This window comes from Manis javanica, chromosome 2 (genome assembly GCF_040802235.1).
Source record: "Manis javanica isolate MJ-LG chromosome 2, MJ_LKY, whole genome shotgun sequence".
NCBI classification, from domain to species: Eukaryota; Metazoa; Chordata; class Mammalia; order Pholidota; family Manidae; genus Manis; species Manis javanica.
In genome coordinates this window covers 226,588,914-226,609,353 of record NC_133157.1, presented here as the reverse complement: position 1 = coordinate 226,609,353, position 20,440 = coordinate 226,588,914, and the positions used below count along the sequence as shown (strand labels likewise).

Below are 20,440 nucleotides of genomic sequence, written 5' to 3'. Positions count from 1 at the left end.
CTGGGACCTGCACAACCACCCAGAGGGTCCTGGACAGGACAGGACAGGGGTGACAAGATGAGAGCAGACAGGGTATCAGATGTCAGGGGAGGGGCACACACAGGAAGGCAGGCCCTGAGACTAGCTGTGGGGTTTACAGCATCCATGGATGCCTTAGCATGTCACCAAGCAGTGTCCAGGGAAGGCTGGGGCCAGGCCGCCCAGGAGAGCACATCCGGAGCGAGCGGCCAGCAGAGGTGCAAATGGAAGGCCCGCCTGGAAAGCTACAGGGTCCCACTCCTAAAGGATGTGCCCAAGGCATCGTGGATGCCTTAAATCCCACAGCTAGCCTAAGATATTGCCCTGCAGGCAGGGCGATGTGGGTGACCTTTCTCAAAAGAACAACTTTTTTTCTTTTTAAAAGAAAAGGAATTAGATGACCACTGCTGACTCAGCAACAGTCCCTGTGGAGGGAGGAGCCCCTGTGGGTGAGGATGTGGGGACCCATCTCCTGAGAGCCTCGGCTCAAGCGGGAGGGGGACAAGAGACGGGCTTAACCAGAGAGGCAGCACAGAGGAGGGGGCTCCAGCCCATGCTCTCCAGCCCCCAATCCTGAAACCCTCCCCTGGAGCCAGTCATCAGCAACGACCACCCCCCCACCCCCGTCCTCAACCCCGTCCCGCTGGCCTTCACTCAGCCAAACCCGGCTCCCCTGCCCCCTGCTCCCGTCCAGCCAGCCTTCCCTGGGGGCTGCTTTCTCTCTCCCCACCTGGGCCCCCTGGCCTTGAAGTGGGGCACCCACACCCTGTTCCTCATGGAGGCAGGCAGCCCCCTCCCCGCTCTCTGAGTCCGGCTGCCAGGAGCCATCAGCTGCACCGCCGGCCCTCCCCACCCCTGCTGTGGGCGTTGCCCTCCCTCCTGTGTCAGGTCTGCATTCCTGCTGGACTCTATTCTCCCGGACCACCCTTCAACTCCCTGCCCCTCAGTCTTGACCCCTTCTTCCTGACAATGACCTCATTATCTGCCCCAGTTATGCCCCCCACCCTGTCACCACCAGTACTCCTCCCCACGCCCACCCTGGCGCTTCAATTCACCACCAGCCCTCTGGCCGCCACCCCTTCCCAGATTGTCCTGCAACCCTGACTCCAGCACCCCAGAGCCCCCACGCAGGGCACTGTGGGGGCTCCGCTTCAAGCCACTAGCAGTCATCAGCACTCTATGGCCCTCCTGCCACACTGCTTGGTGGAAAACCCCAGCCCAGCATGCCACCTGACTGGTTGTACCAGCAGGGCTGCTGACTGAGGACCACACTCAGACAAGCAGGCCCCACTGATGGCCCTAATGCTTCCAGAATCTTCCAGCTTCCTTGCCCCTTCTCCTTCATCCTCACACTCAGCTGCGGGTATCTTTTCTGAGAAGACAGAAGCCATAAGAAAAGGGCAGCCACTCCTCAAACAACCCATGTGCCTGCCACTGAACCCACCTGCCACAATGCTCCATCCCACAGCACAGAGACCCATGCCCACCTGTGCCCCAGCCCCTCCAGGATCCCTCTCTCCCTCCTCCAGACCCTTCCCATCAGCATGGCGGTCATCTCAACCTATTTCAAAACAACAGCAAACCCTACTGGATGAGACAAGGGTGTCTGCTGTCACTAGTTCTATTCATACTGTACTAAAGGTTCTAGGCAATGCAATTGGGCAAGAAAAGGAAATAAAAGGAATAAGGATAGGAAGGGTAGAAGAACCTCATTATTTACAAATGACATATATGTGGTAAAAACCTGAAATATCCTATAGAAAATCTATTAGAAGTAATATAAAAATGGAGCACATTAAATACAAGGTTAATGTATAAAAATAAATTATATTTATAAATGCCAGTACCAATCAGAAAATGAAAAATTATTAATTATACCATTTATTATAATACAGTATCCAAAAGCATCAGTGTCTAAAACTAAATCTAACAAAAATGTGCAAGACCTCGGCACAGAAAGCCACAGAACCCTAGTCGGGGATGAGAGACGACTGGGCGCACACCTAGCACGTCAGGCTCCTGGGTCCAAAGGCTCAGAACTGCAAACGTGCGATTTCTCCCAAATATCCATCTTACATTCAATGCAATCCCAGCAGTTATATTTGAAACTCACAAATTAATTCCCTGTTTTATATAAAATGCAAAAGGCCAAGAATAGGGCACTCCTAGAAAAGCACAAGCATTGGGCACAGGTGACCCTTGAATAGCACAGGTTTGACTTGCACAGTCATCTTTTCTCTAGCTTTACTGTAAGAATACAGTACATAATACATATACAAGATATGTGTTAGTCAATTGTACATGTTATCGGTAAGGCTTCTTGTCAACAGTATTAACTTAGTAAAATCTTGGGGGAGTCAGCAGTTACACGTGACCTCCTGCCTGACGGTGGGGGGGGGGTCAGTACTCCTAATCCCTAAGCTGGTCAAGGTCAACTGCACTCACACTATTAAACATCAAGATCTGTAATGAAGTTTGGTAAGTAAGACCCTGAGGTATTACCGTGGAAGAGAATAAAGTCCAGAAACAAACCCATGTATGTGCGACACTCAATTTATGACACTACAGAGCAGTAGAAAAGCAGTTTTTAATAAATGATGCTGGGTCAGATAGCCACATGTAAAAAAATCTTCTCTTGATCCCCAGCCTGGAGCATATCAGGACATCCGAATGGAAAGGGTGAAGCAAGACAACTTCTACAAAGATGACACCAAAAGCACAGTCCATAAATGACAAATTAGAACTAATTGAAATTAAGAGTTTTTTTCTGCTAAAGACCCTGTGAAGAAAGCAAAAAGACTGTATGTAGTACATATTTGTAAACTAGAGCCCCAGCCAAAACTTCTGCCCAGCAAACATAGAGAACCCTCAAAACTCAGGGTTTAGAAGAAAATAATCTAATTAGAAAATGGACAAAAGACATGAATAGACATTTCACTGAAGAGGATGTACAGTTGGCAAAAAAGCCCATGAAAAGATGCTCAACAGTGTTAGCCATTAGGGAAATGCCAACTATTCCACAGCGAGAGACCACTGCACACCCATCAGAATGGCAAGGACCTGAAGAAAATGGGCCTCACACATGGATGGCAGGAAAGTACATGGTACAGCCAGTCTGGAAAACAGTTTGGCAGTTCCTTAAAAAAGCTGACACATGTTTACAATACGATGCAGCAGCTGCATTCTTTGACATTCACCCCAGAGAAATGAAAGTTCAAGTTCACATAAAAAGCTGCACATGAATTTCACAGCAATTTTATTCATAATAGCCCCAAACTGGAAACAGCCCAAATGTCATTCAATGGGTGAATGGTTAACTAAACTCTGGTACACTCACACAATGGAACACTCCTTGGCAAAAAAAAAAATAAGGAAACAATTATGGACACGCACACCCTGGGTGGCTCTCATCTCTAACAGTCACACATGATGTGACTCCATTTAGACAACATTCTTGAAACAGTAACAGTTTAGGCATGGGGGGCAGGGCCCTTCTAAGACCCTGCTGCCCCGAGGAGGTGGCCATTCCTTGCCATGGAGCTGTTCTACACCCTGACTGCAGTGGTCACACAAATCTGTATGTGTGATAAGACCAATTGTGCACACACACTCACGTGCATGGAAAACTGAAATCTGAAAAGATCAGTGGAGTGTGTCGATGTCAGTGTCCCAGAAGAGATTCTATACTACAGTTATAGACCTCCAGGGAGCTGGGGCATTTTGCAAGGGGTCTCTCTAAACGATTTCTTATAACTGTTATTTGAATCTACAATGATCTCAAAGTTTAAAAATCCAAAGAGTGAAAAGGCAAGCCATAGAGTGGGAAATGGTACTGGCAATACACAGCAATTGACATGAAAAGAACTACTCAACAGCACAAGAAAATGGGTCAAAGAATAGCCACTTCACATCAATAAACACACAGGAAGGCACTCCAGGTCCTTCGTCACCAGGGAAACACATGAAACTCTACACACACTGGTGCAGTCCCAATGGGACAGAGGCCAGGTGATGGGGAAGGTGTAGAGCCACAGGGACCACCTCGTACTGCCATGGGGGTATCCACAGACCCCACGCCCTCCACTGTTCATCCCACTTCAGGTGCTGCCCCCACAGGAATGTGCTGAGATCCTTAACTGAACCTGTTCCAGGGGACACTGCTATGGAGGGCATTCTCAGAACAGCTGGCCAACTGGGTCCTGGGCTGTGTACCCAAGTGGTGATGTCAGGCTCCTTGAGGCTTTGCTCTGTGCTCATGACACAGGCATTAATGGAGGCCCACCAGGATCACTCGGGAGTAGAACAGGTCAGCTGTCACATGACCATTGCCTGGCACAGCGTCAGAACGTTGTTTCAGAGACCAGCCCTATCAGGCTGGTGGGACGACTATTCTGCTTATAGCAGAGGGCAGAGGGGAGGGGTGCCCACCCAGCTCCTCAAGGCCACATCTCTCTGCCCTTTCTCTTCTTTTTTTTTTGTATCTATAAGGTGAAGGATGTATTAACTAACTTTACTATGATAAACATTTCATAATATATACATGTGTCATAACATTTACACCTTAAACTTATATAATGTTATTTATCTTTTTTATCTCAAGAAAGCTGGAAAAAAGTTCTAAATTTTGATTAAGTCCAAGGTATCATTTTTTTTCCTGTTATGATTAGTATTTTTGTGTCCTTCCTATGAAATATATTACCTATTCCAAGGACACAAAGATATTCTTTTATAATTTTTGTATTCCTTATGGTTTTAGCTTTTATATTTAAGGCTGTGATTCAAATCAAATTACTTTTTGCATATGGTATGAAGGCCAGGGTCAATGTTCATTATTTCTAGACAGTAACTTGACACATTTAAAGAAGTATCTCCATTATTAATTCAATAAAATTTTTTTTATAAAATTTGATACCTGGGAGAGAGGATTAAATATGGGGCCATGAGAGGTGAGACAGAGGCTTCCTCCTAAGACCACATATAATACGAAAATATAATTAATATGACTAATCCTGAAAGAGCAATAGGAAAGAGGGCTGCACCAAACTGCACACACCTGGAAAAAAGAATAAACCTCATGGAACAGGGTAACGAACCAAAGCTGTGGCCCAGCAGGACCCAAACCCTCCCCCACCCCAGCTCACCAGCAGGAGGAAGAGAAACGGAGCAGGGAGGGAGTGGAGGCCTGGGCCTGCTGAACACCTAGCTCCGGAGACCTGCTGTGGGAGCACAAACCTACACTGCATGGTGCTTTCATGATACTCTTGTGATTAGGGGGTTGGAAAGCTAATACAGGCAGAATGCCTGGAGAGACTGAGATTCCAGCCGCTTGTGGAAAGCAGGGATCCATACCCGGCTGCTCTGGGACAAAAGAAAGGCAGGCAGGCTGAGAGACGTCCTAACAAGGAAGCCCTTAGCAAGAGGGCTGCTAAACAGGCAAGGATTGCACAGAGCTTACTGCTCAGGAGAAAGGACAGGTAGACAAAATGACTGAGTGCACTCTGCCCAGCAGGTTGGGAGCTTTCACGATTTCCAGGTGCTCCAGCTCCCTGGCTGGCTACACAACTCCAGGCACCCCCTCTGCAATAGGCAGCCTACTGCGCCTTTCTCCCAGCAAGCCCCACCTGGCTCGCAAACCGGCAAGCCTTACCCTAGTGTTAGGCCAGCCAGAGGGAAGATCTGTCTACAGCAACTACAAACGCAAAATACAGAGGCTTATACCTGTGTGCTCGGCCCACTGGTTCAGGCAGTGGAGACAGGCATGGCCACCAGGAAGCAGGAAACAGCTCTTTCCTCCTTCCAGGCACCAATACCACTCCCATGCGACCCCCGACATTGCTTCAGGGGCTGAGCAGCTCCAGAGAGTAGAGCTTCTGGACACTAGACCTCATGACTCTTCCTGAAAGGGACTTCAAAATAAAATCATCAACATGCTAATGGAGGTATGGAAAGATATTCAAGAACTCAGGAATGAATTCCGGTCTGAGATCCAATCGTTGAACAGCACAACTGAGGGAATTAAAAGCAGATTGGATATGGTGGAGGAGACGATAAATGAAATAGAAACTAGAGAAGAGGAATACAAAGAAGCTGAGGCAGAGAGAGAAAAGGATCTCTAAGAATGAAAGAATGCCTTTCTTCAGTGAAGGAGAGAACCAAGATGGCGGCATGAGTAGAGCAGCAGAAATCTCCTCCCAAAACCATATATATTTTTGAAAATACAACAAATACAACTAATCCTAAAAGAGAGACCAGAAGACACAGGACAACAACCAGACTACATCCACACCCACGGGAACCCAGCGCCTCGCGAAGGGGGTAAGATACAAGCCCCGGCCCGGAGGGACCCGATCGCCCCTCCCCCCAGCTCCGGGCAGGAGGAGAGGAGCCAGAGCGGGAGGGGGAGGGAGCCCAGGACTGCTAATCACCCAGCCCTAGCCATCCACACCAGAGCACAGACACAGTGCATGCGTGGGGTGCTGGATACTAGGGAAACAGGTAAGACCTGTGAGCAGGTCCCCGCAGCTGGCACACCCGGGACAAAGAAAAGCAACTGCTTTTTGAAAGTCTTGGAGGGACAAGGACCCCACAGCTGGACGGAAGTGCCACAGGACACAGCCCAGCAGCTGCGAATCCCGGGGAACTCTGGGCGCCCAAACCCCTGCAGCACAGCTCGGAGGCCCCTCACCGTGTTGAACAGCCTCCCGCCTGTTCCCCCTCCAACATGGCTCTGCCATATTGGAGCAGCAGCCTGAGGCAGGCCATGCCCACAGCAACTGCAGAGCTAAATAAACTCCATAGCGGCCGGGCAAGATCAGAAGCCCGGTCTGCACGCAGCTACACAGCACAAGCCGCTAGAGACCGCTGTTCTCCCAGGAGAGGAAGGCCACAAACTGGCAAGAAGGGACTTTCTCTTACCCAACACACGTGCCAGCTCCCCACAAATATATCTATCGCCATGAAAAGGCAGAAGAAATTGATACAGACCAAGATCACAGAGGCAAACCCTGAGAAGGAGATAGACCTAACCAGTCTCCCTGAAAAAGAATTAAAAATAAAGCTCATAACCATGCTGATGGAGCTGCAGAGAAATATGCAAGAGCTATGGGACGATGTCCGGAAGGACATTACAGAAATGAAACAATCACTGGACAGATTTATAAACAGAATGGATAAGATGCAAGAGGCCACTGATGGAATAGAAACCAGAGAACAGGAACACACAGAAGCTGACGCAGAGAGAGATAAAAGGATCTCCAGGAATGAAACAATATTAAGAGAACTGTGTGACCAATCCAAAAGGAACAATAGCCGCATTATAGGGGTACCAGAAGAAGAAGAGAGAGAAAAAGGGATAGAAAGTATATTTGAAGAAATAATTGCTGAAAACGTCCCCAAACTGGGGGAGGAAATAATCAATCAGACCATGGAAGTGTACAGAACTTCCAACAGAAAGGACCCAAGGAGGACAACACCAAGATGCATAATAATTAAAATGGCAAAGATCAAGGACAAGGACAGAGTTTTAAAGGCAGCTAGAGAGAGGAAAAAGGTCACCTACTAAGGAAAATGTTGAATCACTATGCTGTGCACCCGACACTAATATTGTCAACTATACGTTAAAAAATTGGGAAAATTGGGGGGCGGAGCCAAGATGGCGGCATGAGTAGAGCAGTGGAAATCTCCTCCCAAAAACACATAGAGCTATGAAAATATAACAAAGAAAAATCTTCCTAAAATAGAGACCACAGGACACAGGACAACATCCAGACCACATCCACACCTGCAAGAACCCAGCGCCTTGTGAAGGGGGTAAGATACAAGCCCCAGCCCGGCGGGACCCGAGCGCCCCTCCCCCCGGCTCCCGGCGGGTGGAGAGAAACCGGAGCAGTTTTTTTTTTTTTTTTTTTTTTTTGGCGAGCGCTTTTTGGAAGCCTTAGAGGGACGGGCCCCCGTTGCTGGGGAGGCAGGGTGGCGGGACCGGTGAGGAGGTGCCTGGGAACGGCGCCGGAGGACAAAGAATATCCCGCGTTTCTCCCTGCGAGACCTGGGGGCGGGTGCCTGAGACCGGTGCCTGAGGACGGAGGAGGTCGCGCGTTTTTCCCCTTTTTTCTTTTTTTTTCTCTTTTTGGCGAGCGCTTTTTGGAAGCCTTGAAGGGACGGGGACCCCAGTGCTAGGGAGGCACGGTGGCGGGACTGGTGAGCGGGTGGCTGGGACCGGCGCCTGAGGACAAAGAATATCCCCCGTTTTTCCCTGCGGGACCGGTGGGCGGGTGCCTGAGACCGGCACTTGAGGGCAGAGGAAATCGCGTGTTTTTCCCCTTTTTTTTTTCTCTTTTCTGCGAGTGCTTTTTGGAAGCCTAAAAGGGACAGGGATCCCGGTGCTAGGGAGGCAGGGCGGCGGGACTGGTGAGCGGGTGCCTGGGACCGGCACCTGAGGACAAAGAATATCCCGCATTTTTCCCTGTGGGACCGGTGGGTGGGTGCCTGAGACCAGCACCTGAGGACGGAAGAAATCGCGTTTTTCCCCTTTTTTTTCTCTCTTTTTGCCGAGTGCTTTTTGGAAGCCTTGAAGGGACAGGGACCCCGGTGCTAGGGAGGCAGGGCGGCGGGACTGGTGAGCGGGTGCGTGGGACCAGTGCCTGAGGACAAAGAATATTGAGCGTTCCTTCCCTGTGGGACCGGTGGGTGGGTGCTTTTTGGAAGCCTTGAAAGGACAGGGACCCTGGTGCTAGGGAGACAGGGCAGCAGGACCAGTGAGCGGGTGCCTGGGACCGGCACCTGAGGACAAAAAAAAAAAAAAAAAAAAAAATCGCTTGTTTTTTCCTTTTTATTTTTCTCTTTGTTTCTGTTCCCTCTCTCATTGTTGCTGCTGTTGTTTTGGTTTGGAGAGTGCTTTTTGGAAATCTTAAAGGGGCAGGACAGGTCAATTAGACCAGAAGCAGGGAATCTGGGGATCTCTGGGCACTCTAACCCCCTGGGAAGCAGGGAGCACAGAGGCCCCTTACGGAGATAAATAGTCTCCTGGCTGCTCCCCCTCCAACGGGGCTCCACCATTTTGGAGGAACAGCCCCAGCCAGGCCAAGCCCACAGCAACAGCGGAGATAAACCCCAAAGCAACTGGGCAGGAAGCAGAAGCCCTGTCTGCGCACAGCTGCCCAGCACAAGCCACTAGAGGTCGCTATTCTCCCAGGAAAAGGCTACAAACCAACAAGAAGGGAAGCTCTTCCAGCGGTCACGTGTACCAGCTCTGCAAACTATCTTTCTCACCATGAAAAGGCAAAACTACAGGCAGACAAAGATCACAGAGACAACACCTGAGAAGGAGACAGACCTAACTAGTCTTCCTGAAAAAGAATTCAAAATAAAAATCATGAACATGCTGACAGAGATGCAGAAAAAAATGCAAGAGCAATGGGATGAGATGCAGAGAAAAATGCAAGAGCAGTGGGATGAAGTCCGGAAGGAGATCACAGATGTCAGGAAAGAGATCACAGAAGTGAAACAATCCCTGGAAGGATTTATAAGCAGAATGGATAAGATGCAAGAGGCCATTGAAGGAATAGAAGCCAGAGAACAGGAACGTATAGAAGCTGACATAGAGAGAGATAAAAGGATCTCCAGGAATGAAACAACACTAAGAGAAATATGTGACCAATACAAAAGGAAAAACATTCGTATTATAGGGATACCAGAAGAGGAAGAAAGAGGAAAAGGGATAGAAAGGGTCTTTGAAGAAATAATTGCTGAAAACTTCCCCAAACTGGGGGAGGAAATAATCGAACAGACCATGGAATTATACAGAACCCCCAACAGAAAGGATCCAAGGAGGACAACACCAAGACACATAATAATTAAAATGGCAAGGATCAAGGACAAGGAAAGAGTTTTAAAGGCAGCTAGAGAGAAAAAGGTCACCTATAAAGGAAAACCAATCAGGCTAACATCAGACTTCTCAACAGAAACCCTACAGGCCAGAAGAGAATGGCATGATATACTTAATGCAATGAAACAGAAGGGCCTTGAACCAAGGATACTGTATCCAGCACGACTATCATTTAAATATGATGGTGGGATCAAACAATTCCCAGACAAGCAAAAGCTGAGGGAATTTGCTTCCCACAAACCACCTCTACAGGGCATCCTACAGGGACTGCTCTAGATGGGAGCACCCCTAAAAAGAGCACAGAACAAAACACACAACATATGAAGAATGGAGGAGGAGGAATAAGAAGGGAGAGAAGAAAAGACTCTCCAGACAGTGTATATAACAGCTCAATAAGCGAGCTAAGTTAGGCAGTAAGATACTAAAGAAGCTAACCTTGAACCTTTGGTAACCACGAATCTAAAGCCTGCAATGGCAATAAGTACATATCTTTCAATAGTCACCCTAAATGTAAATGGACTTAATGCACCAATCAAAAGACATAGAGTAATAGAATGGATAAAAAAGCAAGACCCATCTATATGCTGCTTACAAGAAACTCACCTTAAACCCAAAGATAAGCATAGACTAAAAGTCAAGGGATGGAAAAACATATTTCAGGCAAACAACAGTGAGAAGAAAGCAGGGGTTGCAGTACTAATATCAGACAAAATAGACTTCAAAACAAAGAAAGTAACAAGAGATAAAGAAGGCCACTACATAATGATAAAGGGCTTAGTCCAACAAGAGGATATAACCATTCTAAATATATATGCACCCAATACAGGAGCACCAGCATATGTGAAGCAAATACTAACAGAACTAAAGAGGGAAATAGACTGCAATGCATTCATTGTAGGAGACTTCAACACACCACTCACCCCAAAGGATAGATCCACCGGGCAGAAAATAAGTAAAGACACACAGGCACTGAACAACACACTAGAACAGATGGACCTAATAGACATCTATAGAACTTTACATCCAAAAGCAACAGGATATACATTCTTCTCAAGTGCACATGGAACATTCTCCAGAATAGACCACATACTAGCTCACAAAAAGAGCCTCAGTAAATTCCACAATATTGAAATTCTACCAACCAATTTTTCAGACCACAAAGGTATGAAAGTAGAAATAAATTCTACAAAGAAAACAAAAAGGCTCACAAACACATGGAGGCTTAACAACATGCTACTAAATAATCAATGGATCAATGAACAAATCAAAATAGAGATCAAGGAATATATAGAAACAAATGACAACAACAACACTAAGCCCCAACTTCTGTGGGATGCAGCGAAAGCAGTCTTAAGAGGAAAGTATATAGCAATCCAGGCACACTTGAAGAAGGAAGAACAATCCCAAATGAATAGTCTAACATCACAACTATTAAAACTGGAAAAAGAAGAACAAATGAGGCCTAAGGTCAGCAGAAGGAGGGACATAATAAAGATCAGAGAAGAAATAAACAAAATTGAGAAGAATAAAACAATAGCAAAAATCAACGAAACCAAGAGCTGGTTCTTTGAGAAAATAAACAAAATAGATAAGCCTCTAGCCCAACTTATTAAGAGAAAAAGAGAGTCAACACAAATCAACATAATCAGAAATGAGAATGGAAAAATCACGACAGACTCCACAGAAATACAAAGAATTATTAAAGACTACTATGAAAACCTATATGCCAACAAGCTGGAAAACCTAGAAGAAATGGACAACTTCCTAGAAAAATACAACCTCCCAAGACTGACCAAGGAAGAAACACAAAAGTTAAACAAACCAATTACAAGCAAAGAAATTGAAACAGTAATCAAAAAACTACCCAAGAACAAAACCCCGGGGCCGGACGGATTTACCTCGGAATTTTATCAGACACACAGAGAAGACATAATACCCATTCTCCTTAAAGTGTTCCACAAAATAGAAGAAGAGGGAATACTCCCAAACTCATTCTATGAAGCCAACATCACCCTAATACCAAAACCAGGAAAAGACCCAACCAAAAAAGAAAATTACAGACCAATATCCCTGATGAATGTAGATGCAAAAATACTCAATAAAATATTAGCAAACAGAATTCAACAGTATATCAAAAGGATCATACACCATGACCAAGTGGGGTTCATCCCAGGGATGCAAGGATGGTACAACATTCGAAAATCCATCAACATCATCCACCACATCAACAAAAAGAAAGACAAAAACCACATGATCATCTCCATAGATGCTGAAAAAACATTTGACAAAATTCAACATCCATTCATGATAAAAACTCTCAGCAAAATGGGAATAGAGGGCAAGTACCTCAACATAATAAAGGCCATATATGATAAACCCACAGCCAGCATTATACTGAACAGCGAGAAGCTGAAAGCATTTCCACTGAGATCGGGAACCAGACAGGGATGCCCACTCTCCCCACTGTTATTTAACATAGTACTGGAGGTCCTAGCCACGGCAATCAGACAAAACAAAGAAATACAAGGAATCCAGATTGGTAAAGAAGAAGTTAAACTGTCACTATTTGCAGATGATATGATACTGTACATAAAAAACCCTAAAGACTCCACTCCAAAACTACTAGAACTGATATCGGAATACAGCAAAGTTGCAGGATACAAAATCAACACACAGAAATCTGTAGCTTTCCTATACACTAACAACGAATCAATAGAAAGAGAAATCAGGAAAACAATTCCATTCACCATTGCATCAAAAAGAATAAAATACCTAGGAATAAACCTAACCAAGGAAGTGAAAGACTTATACTCTGAAAACTACAAGTCACTCTTAAGAGAAATTAAAGGGGACACTAATAAATGGAAACTCATCCCATGCTCATGGCTAGGAAGAATTAATATAGTCAAAATGGCCATCCTGCCCAAAGCAATATACAGATTTGATGCAATCCCTCTCAAATTACCAGCAACATTCTTCAATGAATTGGAACAAATAATTCAAAAATTCATATGGAAACACCAAAGACCCCGAATAGCCAAAGCAATCCTGAAAAAGAAGAATAAAGTAGGGGGGATCTCACTCCCCAACTTCAAGCTCTACTACAAAGCCATAGTAATCAAGACAATTTGGTACTGGCACAAGAACAGAGCCACAGACCAGTGGAACAGATTAGAGACCCCAGAAATTAACCCAAACATATATGGTCAATTAATATTTGATAAAGGAGCCATGGACATACAATGGCCAAATGACAGTCTCTTCAACAGATGGTGCTGGCAAAACTGGACAGCTACATGTAGGAGAATGAAACTGGACCATTGTCTAACCCCATATACAAAGGTACACTCAAAATGGATCAAAGACCTGAATGTAAGTCACGAAACCATTAAACTCTTGGAAAAAAACATAGGCAAAAACCTCTTAGATATAAACATGAGTGATCTCTTCTTGAACATATCTCCCCGGGCAAGGAAAACAACAGCAAAAATGAGCAAGTGGGACTACATTAAGCTGAAAAGCTTCTGTACAGCGAAAGACACCATCAATAGAACAAAAAGGAACCCTACAGTATGGGAGAATATATTTGAAAATGACAGATCTGATAAAGGCTTGACGTCCAGAATATATAAAGAGCTCACACGCCTCAACAAACAAAAAACAAATAACCCAATTAAAAAATGGGCAGAGGAACTGAACAGACAGTTCTCCAAAAAAGAAATACAGATGGCCAAGAGACACATGAAAAGATGCTCCACATCGCTAATTATCAGAGAAATGCAAATTAAAACTACAATGAGGTATCACCTCACACCAGTAAGGATAGCTGCCATCCAAAAGACAAACAACAACAAATGTTGGCGAGGCTGTGGAGAAAGGGGAACCCTCCTACACTGCTGGTGGGAATGTAAATTAGTTCAACCATTGTGGAAAGTAGTATGGAGGTGCATCAAAATGCTCAAAACAGACCTACCATTTGACCCAGGAATTCCACTCCTAGGAATTTACCCTAAGAACGCAGCAATCAAGTTTGAGAAAGACAGATGCACTCCTATGTTTATCGCAGCACTATTTACAATAGCCAAGAATTGGAAGCAACCTAAATGTCCATCTGTAGATGAATGGATAAAGAAGATGTGGTACATATACACAATGGAATACTACTCAGCCATAAGAAGTGGAAAAATCCAACCATTTGCAGCAACATGGATGGAGCTGGAGAGTATTATGCTCAGTGAAATAAGCCAAGCGGAGAAAGAGAAATACCAAATGATTTCACTCATCTGAGGAGTATAGGAACAAAGGAAAAACTGAAGGAACAAAACAGCAGCAGAATTACAGAACCCAAAAATGGACTAACAGGTACCAAAGGGAAAGGAACTGGGGAGGATGGGTGGGCAGGGAGGGATAAGGGGGGGGAAGAAGAAGGGGGGTATTAAGATTAGCATGCATGGGGGGGAGGGAGAAAGGGGAGGGTGGGCTGCACAACACAGAGAGGACAAGTAGTGACTCTACCACATTTTGCTAAGCTGATGGACAGTAACCGTAATGTGGTTGTTAGGGGGGACCTGATATAGGGGAGAGCATAGTAAACATAGTATTCTTCAGGTAAGTGTAGATTAAAAATTTAAAAAAAAAAAAGAAAGAAAGAAAGAAAAGGGGGATTACTCCTTAACAGGATAAAACTATTGGTAAATCAAAGATCAACGCATGCTTTAAATATCCTTAATGTTGATCACTTAAAGGGTGTCAGATGATCAGCTATGGAGGTACTCTTTTCTGATAATATTCCTTTCTCTTAATTAAAAAAAAAAAAAAAAAGCAGTTACTGTGTGCTGACCTCCAATGAGTTCTGCACAGTGGTATAGAGGGCATGTCAAAGTGTGGGCAAAGGGTCTGTTTGTTTCTACGCAGAAGATCAAGGCCTAGCTTGGATACCCAGAAAATGAACTAAGATACGATATGAGGAGGAGCTTCCGGCATCAGCACTCTCTGGAGGACTCGTGCCGGGGGATGATCATCAAAAAGCCTCCACAGGGATCCGGACGATGCTGCGGTTGTGGCTGCATCCAGCCCACCGTCTCCTGGACTTGCCATAAGAAGGAGGAGGGAGATGTCTAGGCTGGCATGTGCATACAGTGAGACAACGAATTTGACTGGATCTGTACTGTTGGAACTCAACCAGGAGTTGGGAGGGGTGCAAGTTGTAGCACCCCAAAATCTCATGACTATAGACTATCTATGGTTAAAAGAACATATGGGATGTGAACAGATCCCAGAAATGGGCTGCTTTAATTTGTCTGATGGTTCAAGTACAGTTGGACAATATCCATCATATCATAGATAAATTTTCACAAATGCCTAGGGTGCCTAAATGGTTTTCTTGGCTTCACTGGAGATGGCTGGTAATTATAGATTTGCTTTGTTTATGTCACCGTATTCCTATTATGTTAATATGTGTGTGCAAATTAGTTAGTAGTTTAAAACCTATACATACTTAAGGTACTATACAAGAAGATATGTCAAAGAAATAATCAATCCTCCCAAGTTTCCTTCATATGCTACATCTATAGCTTTTCTTCTTCCTTCCTAATTACAAACCTTAAATAGAATTCGTGCCTCATATCGAATTTACCGAGTATCATAATTCCTCCAGGTGGTAAAGATACCTCGAGACAAGTGCTGGGCATAGAAGCCACAGGGCATAAATCTGCAAAGAAGTAAAAAGCTAACCTTTGCAAACAATATGGCTTCTCTCTCACTTACCAACTTTACATTTCCCTGTATGGCCCCGGAAGATGACTGGTTAGCCAGAGACGGGTAAGATTCCTCAAGGGAGGAACAACCTAAGACAGGCACAGTCGCAGGGGGGCCATCAGGTGAGAATTTGGGGATCAACAGAGGTGAGGCTCAGAACCTCACCCCCCCTGCTTTGAGAGAAATCTTCTGCATCCGTGGATGTCTTGCTGCCCTTGTCTAGCCTGGATTAATACTTAGTCCATAGGCACACACTTGATCATCTGATCATCTATATTTGCCTTCTTACAGCACTAAACTATGTTTTCTACCTTTATCTTGCATCTACCTACCACTTCAGCATTTTATTAAAAATAAAAATAATAATAATAATAGGAGAAATGGGGGATCAACATATAAATCAAGTACAAAAATCAAATGAATATTCATATTTGACCTGATGGTTTATAGGTCATATTGCATGATCAAAACCGAAAGTTTCTGTGATGAATGCCCTTGTACTGTTCACCATGTAAGAATTTATTCACTCTGTAAGAATTCGTTCACCATGTAAGAACTTGTTCGTTATGCTTCAGAAGATTGGAGACTGACGAGAATTAGGCTTGAGATGGATTAATGATTGTACATTGAGCATTGACCCCCCTATACTGAATTTTATTGTTGTTAACAACCATTTGATCAATAAATATGAGAGATGCCCTCTCAAAAAAAAAAAAAAAAAAAAAAAAAAATTGGGAAAATTAGTAAAGAAAAACCTCACTGACATGGACTGCAGATGCCAGCAGGAGTTCTCTCATGCCCAACTCCCCCAACCCCACCCCACCACCACCCCATAAATCTCAGGTCTCTGGTGAAGAAAATCATATTGCTTGAGCCACTTTACTCCAGGAAGAAGGAAGAGGTTCTGCCTCACCCAGCAACAGACTAGCCAACAAGAGACTGCTACAGTTCAGTCAATGAGGAGCCATGACAAATGGGATTCCCAGTTTCCCCCAGTGGGCTTTTGCCTAGAACACCCACCCCCCACCTCCCTCTTTCTCTATAAAGGAGCCTCCTTTCCTCTGCTCTTTAGGACTTGCCTGTGGTTTTGCTGTAGCTTGAGTGTCCTGAATTACAATTCTCTGCTGATAGAGGATAAACCCATTTTTGCTGGTATAGTAACTAACAGTTTTACTTTTAAGGTGAGCAAAATTAAAAGTAAATAAAAATATTATCAAATTGAATCCAGCAATATATAAGGAGAGTAATATGTCATGACCAAGAGGAGTTTACTCCAGGAATGCAAGGTTGGTTTAACATTTGCAAAATCAGTACAGTTTACCATTTTTTAAAATACAATCAAATCAACAGAAGCAGAAAAAACATTTGGCAAAATTCAACATCCATTCATGATTGGAAAAAAAAAAACTTGGCAAATTCACAACAGAAGGAGGATTCCTCATCCTGATAAAGAATATCTCCAAAAAACCTACAGTTAAATCACATCTAATGGGAAAAGAATGAACACTTTCCCTCTAGGATTGGGAACAAGGTAAGGATATCTACCCACACCACTCCTATCCAACACTGCACTAGAGGTCCTAGCCAGTGCACTAAAGCAGAAAGAAAAAGCATACAGCAAAGAAAGGAAGATTAAAACTCTTTAGATGCAGAAGGCATGTAGAAAAACAAGACATACAGAAATCCTTAGGAATCTACAATTGGGCTACTAGAATAAGTACGAATATTCAGCAAGGTTGTAGGACACAAGGACAGTATGTCAAAATTAATTGTGTATTTGTGTACTGACAACAAAAAATCGGAAAATTTGAGATGTTAATAATGTACAAAATTAGTATCACAAAGGATATAATACTTTGACACCCCCTTCAAAAGGCAGTGCTTAATCCCATCCCCTTTGAGTATGGGTTAGACTTAGTCACTTCTAAAAAACAAATTAAAAAAGCAGAAATGACAATGTGTAACTTCAGAGACTCAGTCATAAAAGGTATTGCAGCCTTTTGCTAGCTCTCTCTTGGGTTGCTGGTGCTGGATGAAATTAGTTGCAATGTTTTGAGACACTTAAGCAGTCAATGGAAAGGCTCCTCTCTATGTGAGGAACTGATGCCTCTTGCCAACAGCCATGTGAAGGCACCACTTTGTAAGCTGATACTCCAGCCCCAGTCTATCCCTCAGAGGATGCAGCCCTGGCTGACTGTCCTCACTACAACCACGTGAGACCTTGAACCAGAACCACCCAGCTAAGCCACTTTTGAATTCCTGATCCATAGCAACCGAAAGGTAACAAATGTTTCTTGTTTTAAGCCACTATGTTTTTAGGGTAATTTGTTATACAGCAATAGATAATTAATACTGAGACCTAAATAAATGAAGAAATATACCATGCTCTATATTGTTAAAATGTCAGTTCTCCCCCCAATAGATCTATAGCTTCAATACAATACCAATCAAAATCCCAGGAAGCCTTTCTTTAGAAATTGACCATTTTAATTCTAAAATTTATATAGAACTGCATAATATCTTGAAGAGCCAAATGATTTGAAAAAGAGAAACTAAGTTGGAGAATTTACCCTATAAAGCTACAATAATCAAATAAATCCTAAGGAATATTATCCTAAGATCAATGAAGAGAATAGAGAATCCAGAAACAGACCCACACATAGACTATTGGTTGATTTTCAACAAAGATGTCAAGGTTATTCAATGGAGAGAGGATGGTCTTCAAAAAATGGAGCTGAGCCAAAAAACTATTAGAATTAATAAGTGAATTCAGTAAAGTCACAGAATACAAAATCAATGTACATAAATTTATTGATTTATATATATAAATAATAACAGAAAAAGAAATTAAGAAATCAATCCCATTTACAATTGTATCAAAAAGAATAAAATACCTAGAAATAAATTTAACCAAGAAGGTGAAAGACCTGTACTCTGAAAACTGTATGACAGTGATGAAAGAAATGAAAGATTACACAAATGGAAAGATATTCCATGCTCATAAATAGAAAGAATTAATAGTGTTAAGATAGCCATTCTACTGCAATCTACAGATTCAATACAATCACCAGCAAAATACCAATGGTATTTTTTACAGGGCGAGAGCAAATAATCCTAAAATTTGTATGTTACCACAGAAGTCTCTGAATAGCCAAAGTAATCTTGAGAAAGAAGAAGAAAGCTGGATGTATTACGCTCCCAGATTTCGAACTATACTACAAATCTTTAGTAATCAAACCAGCCTGGCAGTCTTTCTGCCATCCTGGAGCCTGTGGAGTCTGCTGGGAACAGGACTTCTAAACCAAAAATGTGTCTGGAAGGTTGTGGGCCAAGGCCAGTTCTGCTGGCTGTAGGTGGGTCCCTAGAACCAGAGAGAGCACAGAGCTCTTCTTAAAATTGAAGGGGTGCATGCTCCCAATGAAACTGAATTCTGTGTAGTCAAGGGATGTGCTTATGTGCACAAAGCAAAAAACAGTACAGGGACTCCTGGTGGCAAACAAAACAAAACCAGTGGAAAAAGGTAACTTGTGCTCATGAAAACAGTGGATGGTTTGTGCCAACTTTCAAAACAACCTTCCTGCTAAGGCACTCGACACAGGATCTGTGTAATGCTATATCCCTGAAGGATTAAAACTCATTGAAAAGTAGAGCATGGACTTGTTCTCTTGTTAAAAAAAACAATAGTATGGCACCAGCCCAAGAACAGACCCACAGATCAATGGAACAGAGTAGAGAGCCCAGATATAAAACATACTTATATGGCCAATTAATCTATAACAAAGGAGGCAAGAATATACAAAGGAGAAAAGACGGTCTCTTCAATAAATAGTGCTGAGAAAACTGGACAGCAGCATGCAAAAGAATGGAACTGGACCTGTCTTACACCATATACGAAAATAAGCTCTCAATGGATTAAATGGCTAATATAAGACCTGGAACCATAAAATTAGAAAAGAACAGAAAGCATAAGCTCTTTAACATCAGAATCAGTCATTTCTTTTTAGGTATGTTCCTCCAGGCAAGGGAAACAAGCAAAAATAAACAAGTGGAACCACATCAAACTAAAAAGCTTCTGCAGAGCAAAGAAAACCATGAACAAAATGAAAAGACAACCTATTGTATGAGAGAATATATTTGCAAATGATATATCTTACAATGGGCTAATATCCAAAATATATAAAGAACTCATATAACTCAATACCATAAAAAAAATCTGATTTAAAAATGGGGAGAGGACCTGAATAGACAGTATTTCAAAGAAGACACACAGATGCCAACAGGCACATGAAAATACACTAAACATCAGGGAAACACAAACTGAAACCACAATGAGATGTCCCCTCATACCAGTCATGTTTAATATCAACAAGACAATAAATAACAAGTGCAAGAATGTGGAGAAAAGGTAACCCTTGCACATGGTTGGTGGGACTGTAAACTGGTGCGGCCACTACGGAAAGCAGTACAGAGGCTTCTCAAAAAATTAAAAATAGAAATACCATACAACCCAACAATCCCACTTCTGGGAATTTACCTCAAGAAAACAAAATCACTAATTCTAAAATATATACAAACCCCAATGTAGCCAAGATATGGAAGCAACCTAAGTGTCCATCAATAGATAAAGAAGATGTGGTACATTTATACAATAGAATATTGCTCAGCCATAAAAAAGAATGAAATCTTACCAATTGCAGCAACTTGGAAGGACCTATTAGGTATTATACTAAGTGAAGTAAGTCAGGGAAAGACAAATACCATATGATTTCACTATGTGGATTC

The 20,440-nt window shown here is 43.4% G+C and overlaps 1 protein-coding gene and 1 pseudogene across 3 annotated transcripts in view; one reads left to right on the top strand and one right to left on the bottom strand.

The window, feature by feature from the left end:
- PPP1R16A (protein phosphatase 1 regulatory subunit 16A) overlaps positions 1-20,440 on the bottom strand; it is a 41,132-nt gene that overhangs the window by 10,200 nt on the left and 10,492 nt on the right. The window lies entirely within an intron of this gene.
- Positions 18,965-19,299, top strand: LOC108386048 (large ribosomal subunit protein eL33 pseudogene; annotated as a pseudogene).